The following is a 13459-nucleotide window of genomic DNA, read 5'->3' as shown; positions in this document are numbered from 1 at the left end:
ATTATAGTCTGTGTGTGCCGCAAACTTTATATTTATGATGTGCTGCCGTACCCCCGGGGTGTTCGGCTGAATAGCTGTGTACACTTTGGTATAAATAAAGGTTTTCCAAAAAAAAAAAAAAATAAATAAAATGTTTCATTTATGCTCCCTAAAAAACAAGCATTTACAATGCAACGGTTTCGCCTTTGGAAAAGTTAGAGCTATTGGCATTGTAAATGACAAAATTTGTGTTTATGTGTTGTTTTTGAAAACAGATACATAAATGGCATTGTCATTTACATTGCCAATAGCTTAATCTCTCCCAAATGTGAGACCTATTGTACCCTACGGACGAGCTCAGCAGACAGCAATTACTACCACACACACACACACCCAGAGCCACACACACACCCAGAGCCAGCCACACACACCCAGAGCCAGCCACACACACCCAGAGCCAGCCACACACACCCAGAGCCAGCCACACACACCCAGAGCCAGCCACACACACCCAGAGCCACACACACACTTAGCAGAAACTTCTCATTAACCGATTGCATGCTGTGTGTGTAATTTCAACTAGCATAATTATTAGATAAATATGGCCAGTTGTTTTTTGGGGGGGTAGTGGTGGGCTAGGTTTCAAAATATCACAGACAATTCAGATAATGACTCCTTGATCTTCAGAGAAGTTTAGCGAAGGTAAGTCACCAACCATTCTCAACGAAGGCACCTTCTAGGTTCACCACTAGCAGTAAATATGAAGGAGAATGAAGCTTCAGGAATGTTGTCCTTTTCTTACAAAACCTCAGCTCTTCCTCCAACACCTTTAAATGTTCTTTATACTCACAGTTCTACTAAAGTAGGACTTTGGGTTACTCAGTTTAAGTATTTCAAAGAGAGACAGAAATAGGCAATAGGTCTTTAAAAAAATCCATAAATGGATACCTTGTTGGGGCTAATAGGACATAATGCATCTCCGAGTTTTCAGTAGCAAACAGATGAAGGCTCAGAGTGGCCTTACCTAACCGGCGTGTCAGCATATCTACATAAAGTAAATTTAAATACAATAAGTCTAAATGCAACTCACATAACCTGTCAATATCCCGTAATGTGACTTGGATACAGCACTCTTGGCCTGAAAAAATTACTGTTTCATGTCGAAAGCTAGCAAAAAAAAAAACTTTTCTTATGCTTGATTTGACACAGGTAAAAAATGAAAAATGCCCAGCGCTCCTCCAAAGCACTGGTTACCTTCCAGTGTATTTTTATACCAGTACATAATTCAAAGTTTTCCGACAGAAAACATATCAAAGAAGTCCATTACTCTAGTTGCTCCTGATAATTCTTTTGCGATAGAATGGATTTGGTTTTCAATGTAACTATTGTTATGTTAACTGACAGGCCTGAAGAAGCGATAAAATCACGAAACATGTTGGCAGGATGTCTATTTTTTTGGAGTCACGCAATATTAGTATAAATAACTGAAAGAATACTACCAGAAAGTGAAACTGGAGCAAAAATTGGACAATTGAATAAAATAACTTCTCTGAAGCAGCAAGATTGATGGACTTCTTTGATATATTTTCTCTCAGACAACTTTAAAATTATGAAATATTTTCTAATCCATTTTTGCTTTACACAAACTACTTTGTTTGGCTTATACAGTACACTCAAAAAGCAACCCAAATGGCTTGAATCACAAATGTACTTCTTTCGAACTAAGGTTGGAAAAAATAGTTGGGTGTGCTGCAGGCGCAACAATTTAAGGGTGACATTTTACGATGCAGTACCAACTTTTCCTCATGTCACACACACTACAAACCAAATCGTCTCTTGATACTTACATAACTATATTATTACATAACTTCAGCGTGTGTAGTAAACACGCTTCCACAATGAACAAGAAGTCCCAACTCCCAGTGGATAAAAGTTGCAAAGTACGAGTTGCCGCTATTGACTGTTCCTGCCCAAGGAGAGGCGGGGCAGAAGAACATCCAGTCGCCCTTCTTGCTCTGCCAGTCTCCAGCCTACACAAGAAGGGATGAGGGGGTGGAAAACATACCTACAGCAGCACGAGTCCAATTATCGCCCACACTATAAACAATGCGCTTCACCTGCCTCATAGTGGGGAACTTCTGAAGAAACAGGAAGAGGAGGTTTTCTTTAAGAAAAAGAACAAACTTACTTAGGATCAGAAACATCTGAGGTTGAAGAGCTAAAAAGGCAAGACCTCAACATAGCCTCTCCAGAGGAGGCTATCAACACCTATCCTTCGAGGCCTCCTCCACCAGACAATATTGGTATGTACAACCGAGTCATTTAAAAGGCGGCAGATACCTATGGAGTACAACTCGAGGAAGCAAAACCTCAGTCATGTTTTTTGCTGGAAAAACTAATCCCTACACAATCAAGGAACCAAATCCTTCCTATGCTGCCAAGTATTCTAGACCAGGAAAAGGAGGCATTTAAGGAGCCTGCCACATGTAATGCAGTCACGCCTAGAGGGGAGAAAAAATACAAACACTGCTCCAAAGATCCTAATTACATCAAGGGGTCGGTGACTGCTGACTCCATCATAACAGCCATTGCCAGGAAAAGGGCGAATGTACCAAGCACAACTGAGCCGCCACCAGATAAAGAAAGCAAAAGAATGGACATTATAGGCAGAAAGGTCGGGAGTTGGGTGGCAAACCAATGGGGCATCGCCAATTCTAATGCTTTGCTCAACCAACATGCATGCCAGCACTGGGAGGAGGTAGGTGAGCTACTAAAGCACCTACCAGAACAATACCAAAAGAGAGCAAGCCACTTAGTAGAGGAGTGGAACAATATAGCAAATATGTGCTTAAATTCAGCCATAGATGCCGCAGAAACATTAAGCTGGCAAATGATGATCAGTATATATAATAGGAGACATCCATGGCTCTGAATATCAGGATTCAAGCAAGAGGTGCAGAACAACATACTGAATGCACTTTTCAATGGGGAACAGCTATTTGGAAGCGTGGTGGACAACACACTAAACCAATTAAAAAAGGACAACGAGACCGCAAAATCTATAGGGGCTCTACAATTCAGTTGTGGCATGCGTAGAGGAACTACCCCCTCAAGGAGGCCAGCGGGTAGGGGGAACCATCACCCCACAGCCTTGCATCAAACATATCAACATGCTTACCAAGAAGGAAGCCAAACGCAACAACAGAACAGCAACAAGTTTGGTAATACCAGCGAGGAGGACCGTCCTTTTGAGGATGCCCCTGTGGAAGAGGCCCTCCGCAAGGGAGGGGACCCACACCATCCAAATGACTGCATTTTAAACACAGTACACACTCCAGAAAGATCACCGAGTGTGCCCGCAAAGGTAGCAAAATGACAAAGACAAACAACCAGTTCCTCCAACATTTTGCATCAGTAGGAAGTGGGCTAAAATACGTTCACCGCAAATGGAGAGAGATGACTGAAGAACAATGAATCTTCAACATAATACAGTACTTTTATTGCATAGAACTACCCAAACCACCTCCAAACAGAAGCCCAATGAGGAAGGTACATTCCAAAGGGGAAACTACTCCGCTACTCCAAGAAGTGCAAGTACTTAGGGCAAAGAAAGCTATATAGCTAGTGCCACACAAGGAAATAAACAAGGGAGATTACTCCACATTCTTTCTAATTCCAAAGATAGACGGAATGCTGCATCCTATCTTAGACCTCAAGTTCCACAACAAATTTATAAAAACTCAAAGGTTCAAGATGACAACCCTGCAGGAGGTGATACCACAGCTACAAGAAGGAGACTGCATGGCTACAATAGACTCGCAGGACGTCTATTTGCATATCAACATGAACAACAAGCACAAAAAACTCCTAAGGTTTGTGATCAACAAAACACACTACAAATTCAAGGTGCTAGCATTCGGTTTCAAGTCAGCACCACAGGTATTCACAATGAGCCTGGCATCAGTGGCCGCTTACCTAAGAAGGCAAACTTGTACAGAGCCTGCAAATAACATGTACATCAGGGAATAGATACACTAGTCCAGCTCGGTTTCTCCATACACTCGGAGAAGTCTTCCCCCGAGCCAGAACAGGAAAAGGTGTTCTTAGGAGTGAAAATTAGTGCAGTCTTGGAGAAGGTGTTCCGGAGAGAAAAACAAACAGCCCTACAGCAGGAAACCCAGCTATACCGGAAGGGGCAAGGTCTGACTGTGAGGAAGTTGCTAGGGATGATTGTCTCATGTATTCACTTAATCCCCAACATTAGCCTACACATGAGACAATTACAGGAATGGCTTCAAGCACAATAGTCGCAAGCAACAGTGAGTTGGGAATATCTAGTGGTTGTCACACAAAGGATACAGGAGGTAGCATTGTGGAACAAGACAAACATATGACAAGGGAGACCTTTTACACAACCAACTCCAACAGTGACTATAACAATAGATGCCTCCCATTTAGCGATGGGTAGGTTAGCTTACTGTGCAGTAGATGTGTTAAGTATTTTAGCACTGTCCATCTTTTGTATTCTTTTGGAAAAGTCCTTCTTTGAGGCACCACAGAGAGCATCTTTTCATTTTGCTGTATAACATTTCCTAGTGGTCGTCTTTCTTGACTCCTGTAGGACTGCCATAGTGGTTGTTCTCTTCTAAGTATGAATGAGTGTGCCTACATGTCTGCATGTTGCTGTGTAGTTAGTGCCTTGACGCCTGTGGGCTAAGTTAGCGCTTTATACATTTTATATTCATTCATTCATTCATTAGCGCTTTCCAGTAGCTTTAGGTGTCCAAAGTCCTCAGGAGCCATGCTGGAAGGCTCAAGCGCTCCGGTTCTGAGTGGAGCATCCTTCCCTTTTGAATGTTTAATAAGTCTTGTCTCTTTGACAATTTTTGAATTTATCCTTGAGATATTATCTCTGAGAACGAGGTATGTCTCACCTGTCGTGGGGCAATGAGAATCATGTGGCTTGTCTTGCATTTGTTGATCACCCTGTGGAGTAGTGGTATCGGGGGTGGGGTGGGGAGTAAGCAAATATCCCTGACCTGTCTATTCATAGCGCATTCCCTAGGGACTGTTGGCAAGTTTGCCAGGATGCAAAGTGTTGGCATTTTGTACTGTGGGGTGTTGCAAAGGATCATCTTATGTAGTCCCCAATTTGTGAAGGATTTACTTGAGGTCTGATTGCTTCAGTTCCCACTTGTGGGATGAAGAAGCTTACTTGCTTAGTCTGTCTGGTTCTACATTGTCCTTGCCCGGGAGGTGTATTGCTATCATGTTTATCTCCCGTGGGATTGACCATGTCCACAGTTGCTGTGCTAGTGTTGAAAGTGCTACTGATTCTGTTCCCCCTTGTTTGTTGAAGTAAAACATGGTGGTTGTATTGTCTGTATCAGAATTGTCTTCCCATAGTGTTCTTTCTAAAAGGCTTTTAAGGCTAGGAACACTGTTTTTAATTCCAGGATGTTGATGTGTTGTTTTGCATCCTGCTCTGTCCACAGTCCCCTTACTTTGAGGTTCTTCAAAGGAGCTCCCCCATCATAATTATAGGATTCTCTAAATAACCATACTGCTCCATTGCCATCTTGCTCAGAGGTAAAGACTTTTATACCAAAAACCTTTTGCTCAGGGTATTCTTGGCATGGCTGAGAGTTTTAAGAGTTTTTATGGTGTCTTGATCAAAGTCATTATTTTAAGGCAGTCTCTGGCAGGCTCTGTAGAATTCCTTCTATTTTCGAGATCCTGAGGTGAGGATGAAACAGCACAAGTTGAACAGAACATCTTAGGACTGAGCAGATGTATAAGGATTTTCTGCCTATAATTATGGGCATGTTCATTGAAAGCTCCAGTGTGTTAAAACAGGTATGCAATTGATAAATTGATTTTTTCAATATGCGGAGTGTGATGCTTTATACTAGCTGCATACTCCTATTAATGCAGCCAAATCCTACATAATGCAAATCTGTGTGCCGACACGATTCTTTCTTTCAATGTATTAGCTGTGTTGAAGCACACGCCACATCCAGAGAAGTGTCTCCTGTTGTACAGCATCAACTATGCTTCAAAGTGCAGCTCAAATCACCATTACTTATAATAGAGATTAGTACTCAAAATATTATGTTGAAACTGTATTTATATATTTCTCGTAGTCTTGTATTGAAAAAAAAGTCGTATCATAGTGCTTAAAACCAACACATTTGAGGGGGCTGTGAATGTTCAATTATAAACAAGCAATTATAAAAACTAAACAAAGGTAAGTAAGCATTGATAAAGCTGATACATTTAACATTGCCTTCCAATGCTTGTTCCTTTGAATGTTTTTTGGTAAAGTATAACAAAAGCAATTTAAAGATGATGGACCGTGTATGCAGATGTATGCATGAATATATATGGTATTTCTATAGCATAAACTTCACCATGATGCAAAGGGGACCTGGCTATTTTGTTGGACACACTCTTCAAAACCAATCTTGCCCTCATTGGCTACCTATAAGGTACGATTATCCACTCCTTCCCTGCACGCCCCCATTCAGAGATCTGACTGCATTTCACTACTTTTAATTGTATATTTATTTATTTCTGCTCTGATACGGTGTCAAAGTTCTGGTAGTCATAATTTTACATGTTTTGTTGTTTGCAATTATCTTTGGCGCCAGTTAAACATTTTACTTGATGTCTTGGAAGTTATACGAACTGTAATATATTTTTGCACACTCATTTTTTTTAGGTTTAGACAGGTTTTATATAGAAAAAAAGTCACTTATGTACCACACCAAAAACATACTACACAATTAAATTGTGTGCGCTTTGCTAAAAGACATTAACAAAGTCCACAGCTCTCGCGTTGCCAAGACCTATTGGCTTTGCCAATGCTTGTTTTATCAGGTGATGCTGGCCACCCATGGGTAGTATGTACAAGGAAATAATGATCAGTATTCCACTAGTGTAGTGCTTGAAGTTTCATACAGCAGCAATAGAGGAGAAATATCAAGCATTACCTTTTACAATGGACCTGCTTAAGCGGGTAACTGATAACACAAATGATGGCTGAGTTGATGAGACATTTGTAAGGTCCTCAGGTCAATTAGCTTGTGTCAGAGTTACAATATGGAAATAGAGCCATGAACTTGTTCATTTCTGGTTTTTGCCACTATTGCCCTAAGTGGGCCGGGCATTTCCAGACATGGGATTGTGCATATTGTGTTGCTGAAACCAAGCTATACCTGGCTGATACGCCCTAAGTAGGGTGAAGTCGATCGTGGGTTGCTTGTATTCCATTTCAAAGAGGACCTGGCCTGAATTCAGGCTGGACTGTTCTCCCTGAAGCAGGGTCAAGACTGATTTTCATATGGCTGGGTCCCAACTGAGGTGGCATAGTATTCAAAATAGCCACTTACTTCAATGAGGCCAAAAGTGGCTGAGATTAATTCAAGCATTCTATCCATCCCTTTTTGGTATACTCCTAATTTTTCCTCGCCCCAGTCTTTCATTCCCGCCCTCTAATACCTCAGTGAAAATCACCACTACCATGAATGTTCTAGCAGAATACTGTACGGAGATGAAGAAGAGGGTGGGACCAGAATAAAGCAAAAAGGGGCAAAGCCATAATTTTTGAAAGGTCTAAGAGAAGAATTTTCCTTTGAGGTGGTGGAGGTGTACGTTGTTCACCTTAAGGGTGACGCCTCAACCTCAGAAGTGAGGAATGTGACACGGAAGACCTGGACACTGAGTAATAAATGTTATTTTTAACTTAAGTGCCATCTAACTGGCTGGAGATGATACAAGTCGAGCCTTACAAATTCTATTTAGCAGCAACTGCAACACAACAGAACTCTAAATCAGACTGTTTTTCCTCCAGCACAGAGTTAAGTGTCACTATCAAGTACCATTTGAAAGGTAATTCCTTTTGTTTAACTTCACTTTGTAGAGGTTTGGCTTTTTTTTCTGGTCCGAGCCCTACACAGTATTTAAGTCTCGCCTACGTAGCGCGCATGCCCTGCTCAGGAGGAGACCATTATTAATTGAATCACTTTTTGGGCCAAAAACATGCACGGATTGCATTGCTTTCAATGGCAACTCGTGCACGTTTGGAGATTCCCTTGCAGGAGCGAGCTTTGAAACCATCAGCTTTGTAATTAACAGATGGTTCTTGCTCGCTCCCGCAAGGGAAACAGGCGCAGACCCCCTCCTCTCTCCACTCCCCCTGCTGCCTCCTCCTCTCCTGTCACTTTTTTTTTCAACTTTAGCGCGAGGCGCTCGTGCTGGTTTAATTTTGATTTACGAGACCAACTGCAATGCTTGCTTCAAAGTATAAATACATTGACAACAGAAACAATCCCAAATACTTTTATTTAGACACAAGATTTCTGGTGAGACGTCATTGCATTTAGCAAAACCACATCAATGTACCTGCGTGTTGAGTTGTTTGTAAATACCTTACGTTTACAATGTTACTGTCGGATGTTTAGAAAAGAAAAGTGGGGGTTGTGCATGGTTGATGGTACCCCATCCAGGAAACAACCAGTAGGTGTTTGATTGCTGGCAACACAAGAAATTCAAGCGCGGAATGATTATTATTACGAGTGAGGAGCACGAGCGAGACTGAAAAGGGACACAGAACGCACCCAGGAGACGCCACATCTCCGAGACGCTCCGGTGCGCGCACCTATTCACAGGTTAGCCAGTGCTTTCCGTTTCCAGCACACTGATCCTAGAAGGAACGATCAGACTGGCTAGTCTGATACAGCAATGGGCATCTTACAAAGGTGCGCGTCTTGCGCCCAGAGAAAACTCACCTCCCACTCCCTGGCATCCTCACTACTACCGTTTTTCATGTTGGGGGGGACTATCAGCTGCGCGGGTCTCTGCTGTCCTGGCACAACTCAACAACAGCGGCGCGCGCACCTGATGTGGGTGCCTTTCCTGGGGAAAGCCAGGCGGGCGCTCCGGAGGCTCTCGCATGCGCCGCCCCTTCGCTGTGCTGCAGCTGTAGGAGGGATTGGAGAAGGGAAGAGACGCTCGCTCTTCGTCATTAAAGGCCGCCTGGGTGTCTCTGAATGGCCTCTAGTCTTCCTAACGATGACATTAAATAACCATTTCCATAGCTACCAGGATTTCAGAATGAGTATGTGTTACATTTCCATGTTTTGGTGTGGTTATGTGTGCCATTTTAATGCATTTTTTGTGACAGAAGAAGTGACGCTTTTTAAACGAATAGAACAAAACAGCTATTGCCAGGAAATAAAGTGAATATCGGATGTTACCTTCTTTTGTGCAATATAATGCATTAGAAGTAATTTTAAACAGATCACTTTGGAAACTGATATTGGCAATAAAGCCAGGACAGATCCTATAGTTGGCCCCCAAGACTTGCAAGCTTTGTCATGGGCTTGCAACTTACACATTTGCACTAACAGTCCCACCAACATATATACACACAATATTTCAACAAGCATTGGCATAGCCAATAGGTCTCGCCTTTGGGACCTGCGGTATAACTAAATACTTATAAGGTCCTAAATGCGCGACCTATTGGCTATGCCAATGCTTGTTTGTTTTTAAATTAGAACTAGACCAGCCAAGAAAAACCTCTGCTATACCTTCTAAAGGTGCCGGGGGACTATCACAGTAACCAGGGAATTGTGCGGACTTAGAAAACTATGCACTCACTGGAAATCAGTCTCAGGTTTTGTCTTGATATGACTCAAGCTCATCAGTACAAATCCAGACTGTCACCTACTAATGCTTCTCTGGAAACAAGCAATAAAAGCATTTTGGTGCGTTTTCTTGCGTTACCCCTTTGAGTGCAATTAAATAGTGTTAGTCAAGCTACTCCAGAGGGTGTCTAGCTACATATTGTGAGGGCCAAGGTGGCCTTTGCCACATATCTCTATCATGTTCCCTTGGATGTCAACTGGAGGTCAGCCACAAGAGATATTGCAAACACACATTTCCTATGGATGTAACTTTAATCGAGGTATTCAAGATCATTGGATGAGTTACTAATAAAGTTGCCTGCCCCATTTCTAGAATCCACACTTTTCATTTCTGTCATGAGTCTTCAGAAAAAGATACCTGAGCATATTAGTAAGTGGAAATTCCACAGCAAAGGCGCTTGCTCTTGCATAGGTAGCCCATTCGTACCCCATTAGTCTCCCATTCCTTCAGATAAACCAGTCAACCATCCCTTTCTTGGTCTGTATAATTACCCGATGCACCTCATCTAAAGAATGGCTCATACCACAAGTTTGGAAGAAAGGGAATCATCAATACAAGAATCACTGCAGTGAGTAACTTATGTTAGTGGCAGTAAGGGTTAACAATTAGCTTCCCTTGATTCACAGAAGGCCAGAGTGGGATAGTCAAGAGGATGAGCAAGGCATGAGTCTTCCTGATCTTATCATTAATATAGGTGTGTGCTAGTATCATCCGTGAAATCAGAAAACAGCTGAAAGGGGTGAACTAAATGTGGATTATCACACCTGCAGACTTGGCAATGTTAAAATCAGAAGTAATGATCATCCTCCTCAATAGCCAACATGGGGTTATTACAAACTTTTACATGACTTGTGTGGTCTAGCTGGAGTCATATTTGCTAGGGTGCTGACATAGAACTTGGAACCCAGGACACAAGAGATGGCTGTCATAAATGGGCTTACCTTTGCTGTAAGGGAAACTTCCATTGCTAATTATCCTATGTGATGACAGTTATTGCTAGCTCCTGCATGAGAAAAAGGATCAGCTCTCCCAGAGTGCTTGAGCCACATTAATAAAGTTGCTAGTCTAGATTCTACATGTGGTCTTCTTCGATATACTTGAATTCCAGATTTGTTTAGAGATGCTATTGTCAGGGGACACACACGACTTAAAAGCAGATACTTGTCAGGAATACAAAAGATAATGTAGATAGGTGTTACATCCTGTGTTCATAAATTGTAATCCAGCCTGTATAACATATATGTATTGTTTCTAATTTTATGCTATATGTTTTCATGGGCATGAGCTCTGTATATATTTGTGTGGGATTCCACATTCTGTATGGCTTGTTGTCATCTGTGTTCCACACTGTTGGCTTTAGTTTCCTCTGGAGATAAACGTGGGAAGATGTTGCCGTGCTGCCAATAAATCTTCTTATCTACTATTTTGACTTGTTTACTTTTCAACAATGGTGACGAGTTGAAGATCACAGATTCACTCTAGTCTACACTGCAGCGTCTCTCTAAGCTACCAATTTTGGATTTTTTTTTTTTAATGGATGACCTGGAATTCTTTTTATTCAGCCACTTTTATGATTGGTGAATTTGTCTCATACATGTTGCTAGCGGCGCTGTTGAAGATATTTGTGATTTGATTTGTGTTTCTTCGATATTTCTACGTTCAGATATCTCTGGGGCAGTAAGTGTTCAAACAATAACAACAAGGTCAACGGGCCCCTACCTTTCACGAGACTTCGTAACCGCCATTCGAGCTCAGGAGATTCTACATTTTCCTCTGCTCCTACTTATTCTATTGAGGTAAGAACAAACATTCAGGCGTGCGTTCCTCTGTCATAGCGCTGCTTGTGCATGCAACGTATGTGGCGGTCATTTTGCAGTTGCCTAGACAACGCTTCACCACGTTTCAACTAAAGTGCTCATTACAAATCAAACACGCTGAGGTGTGCGTTCTGCACATCACGTCATCAGAGTTCATTACTAGTGAATGGCTTTATAGTTCACCGTTACTGAGAGTGAGTTATTTACATATTCTATATTATTTTTGTTGCAATTTTACACAAATTTAGACAGGTCTTTTTCATCTAAGCCAACTTTCTATGGGCAGACTTACATCAAGATATCGTTTTAACTAACAATATAAATGTTACTGTCATTCTTTTTCGCCTATTAATAGTTATATTCCAAATAATTTATACAACACAATGCAGTTTGAACCTCCTGCCAAATTCTTACAAAACAAAGGTGATCCACCGATGCCATGGTCAAAATGGAAAGAAGAATTCATTACTTATATGAAAGCAATAGATGGTGAAAGCATGGGTGCTGAAAGTAAAAAAAGTATATTTCTACATTGTTTAGGTTCTGAGGGGCTGGACATTTGTAGAACACTTCCTAAAATTGTTGCACAAAGTGAGACAGGTGAAGCAGGAGACAACATGAATGTATACGATGAGCTATTAACCAGGATGGAAAAGAGATTCAAGCCTGTTACAAATATTACTTTAAATACATTTAAATTCTACACTAGGGCGCAGGAGGAAGAGTAATTCGATGATTTTTTAACTGCTCTAAGATCTTTGAGTCTACATTGCAGTTTTGGTGCCATTATTGATGAAATGATACGTGATCAAATTATCGTACATGTAAAAACAAGAAGATACAAGAAACGGTATGGGTCATGGGAGACCCTAAGTTAGCGGAAGCGATTGCTTCAGCGAAAGCTATGGAACAATCAGAAAAATGGATGGAGGTAGTCAAACAAAAGTCCAATAAAACTGCAAATGAGGAAGGAATTTATGTTGTCAAAGTTAAAAATGAGTCTAAAAATGATACCTCGCAAGGGAAGTTTGTTCCAAAATTTAATAATAGTCACACCAACAGGAGAAATGACACTTTCAGTAACCACAACTCATGTTACAGGTGTGGAAGCAAATTCCACATGGCGTCTTTTCCAGGACGCCCTACAATTAACAAAGAATGTAGAAATTGTGGTAGAGTGGGGCATTTCGGAAATGTATGCAGGGACAGTAGGCGCCATTCCAACCAGATACGGAGTAACATTTCTAGCACTTCTGAAGGAAACAAAGTTAGTAGTGTCACAGAAAAAACAGAATTCAACTAAGGATTTTTTGTTCGCATCTTAAACTGAGACCCTGATTAAGACTTAAGATCTCCTAAATGTATCTTCCAACTTAAGGGTACTGATTTAGAACTGATGGTAGATTCTGGGTCACCTTGAACAATTATCACTACGCAATACTTTAAGAAATAATTACTCAACGTGTGTAATTATGACAATTTACAACAATCAGATATATGTGCTGAAAGTTTTGATGGGACAAGAATTGATATAGGCTTTTTCCACGTACCATTACGTTTTAAAGGGAGATGTGTGTAGATAAAGTTATATATTGGTGTGAGAGGAGTGAATGTGCTAGGTTGGCGTGACCAGTGGAAATTAGGAATTTTTCTTAACCCACAGTCCAAATAACCTGTATCCTTAAGTGAAGAACTAATGGAGAGTATTGCAGCTATTAATCTTAATAGTCATTGTCTTGATAGGGAAGCAAAACTTATCAACACTTACAACAATGTATTTTGTGACAAATTGGGTAAGTTAAGGAATTTTACACATACAATTGTTTTGAAGGAAAACGCATGCCCTGTTAAACAAAAGTTAAGGGGGGTACCTATAAGCATATGAGATGAACTAAGAGATATGTTAAAAGGTTTTTTCAGATGAGGGCATTATTGAACCCATTGAATCTTCT

This window comes from Lissotriton helveticus, chromosome 3_1, assembly GCF_964261635.1.
Source record: "Lissotriton helveticus chromosome 3_1, aLisHel1.1, whole genome shotgun sequence".
In the NCBI taxonomy this organism is placed as follows: Eukaryota; Metazoa; Chordata; class Amphibia; order Caudata; family Salamandridae; genus Lissotriton; species Lissotriton helveticus.
Note: the sequence above shows the minus strand (reverse complement) of the source record.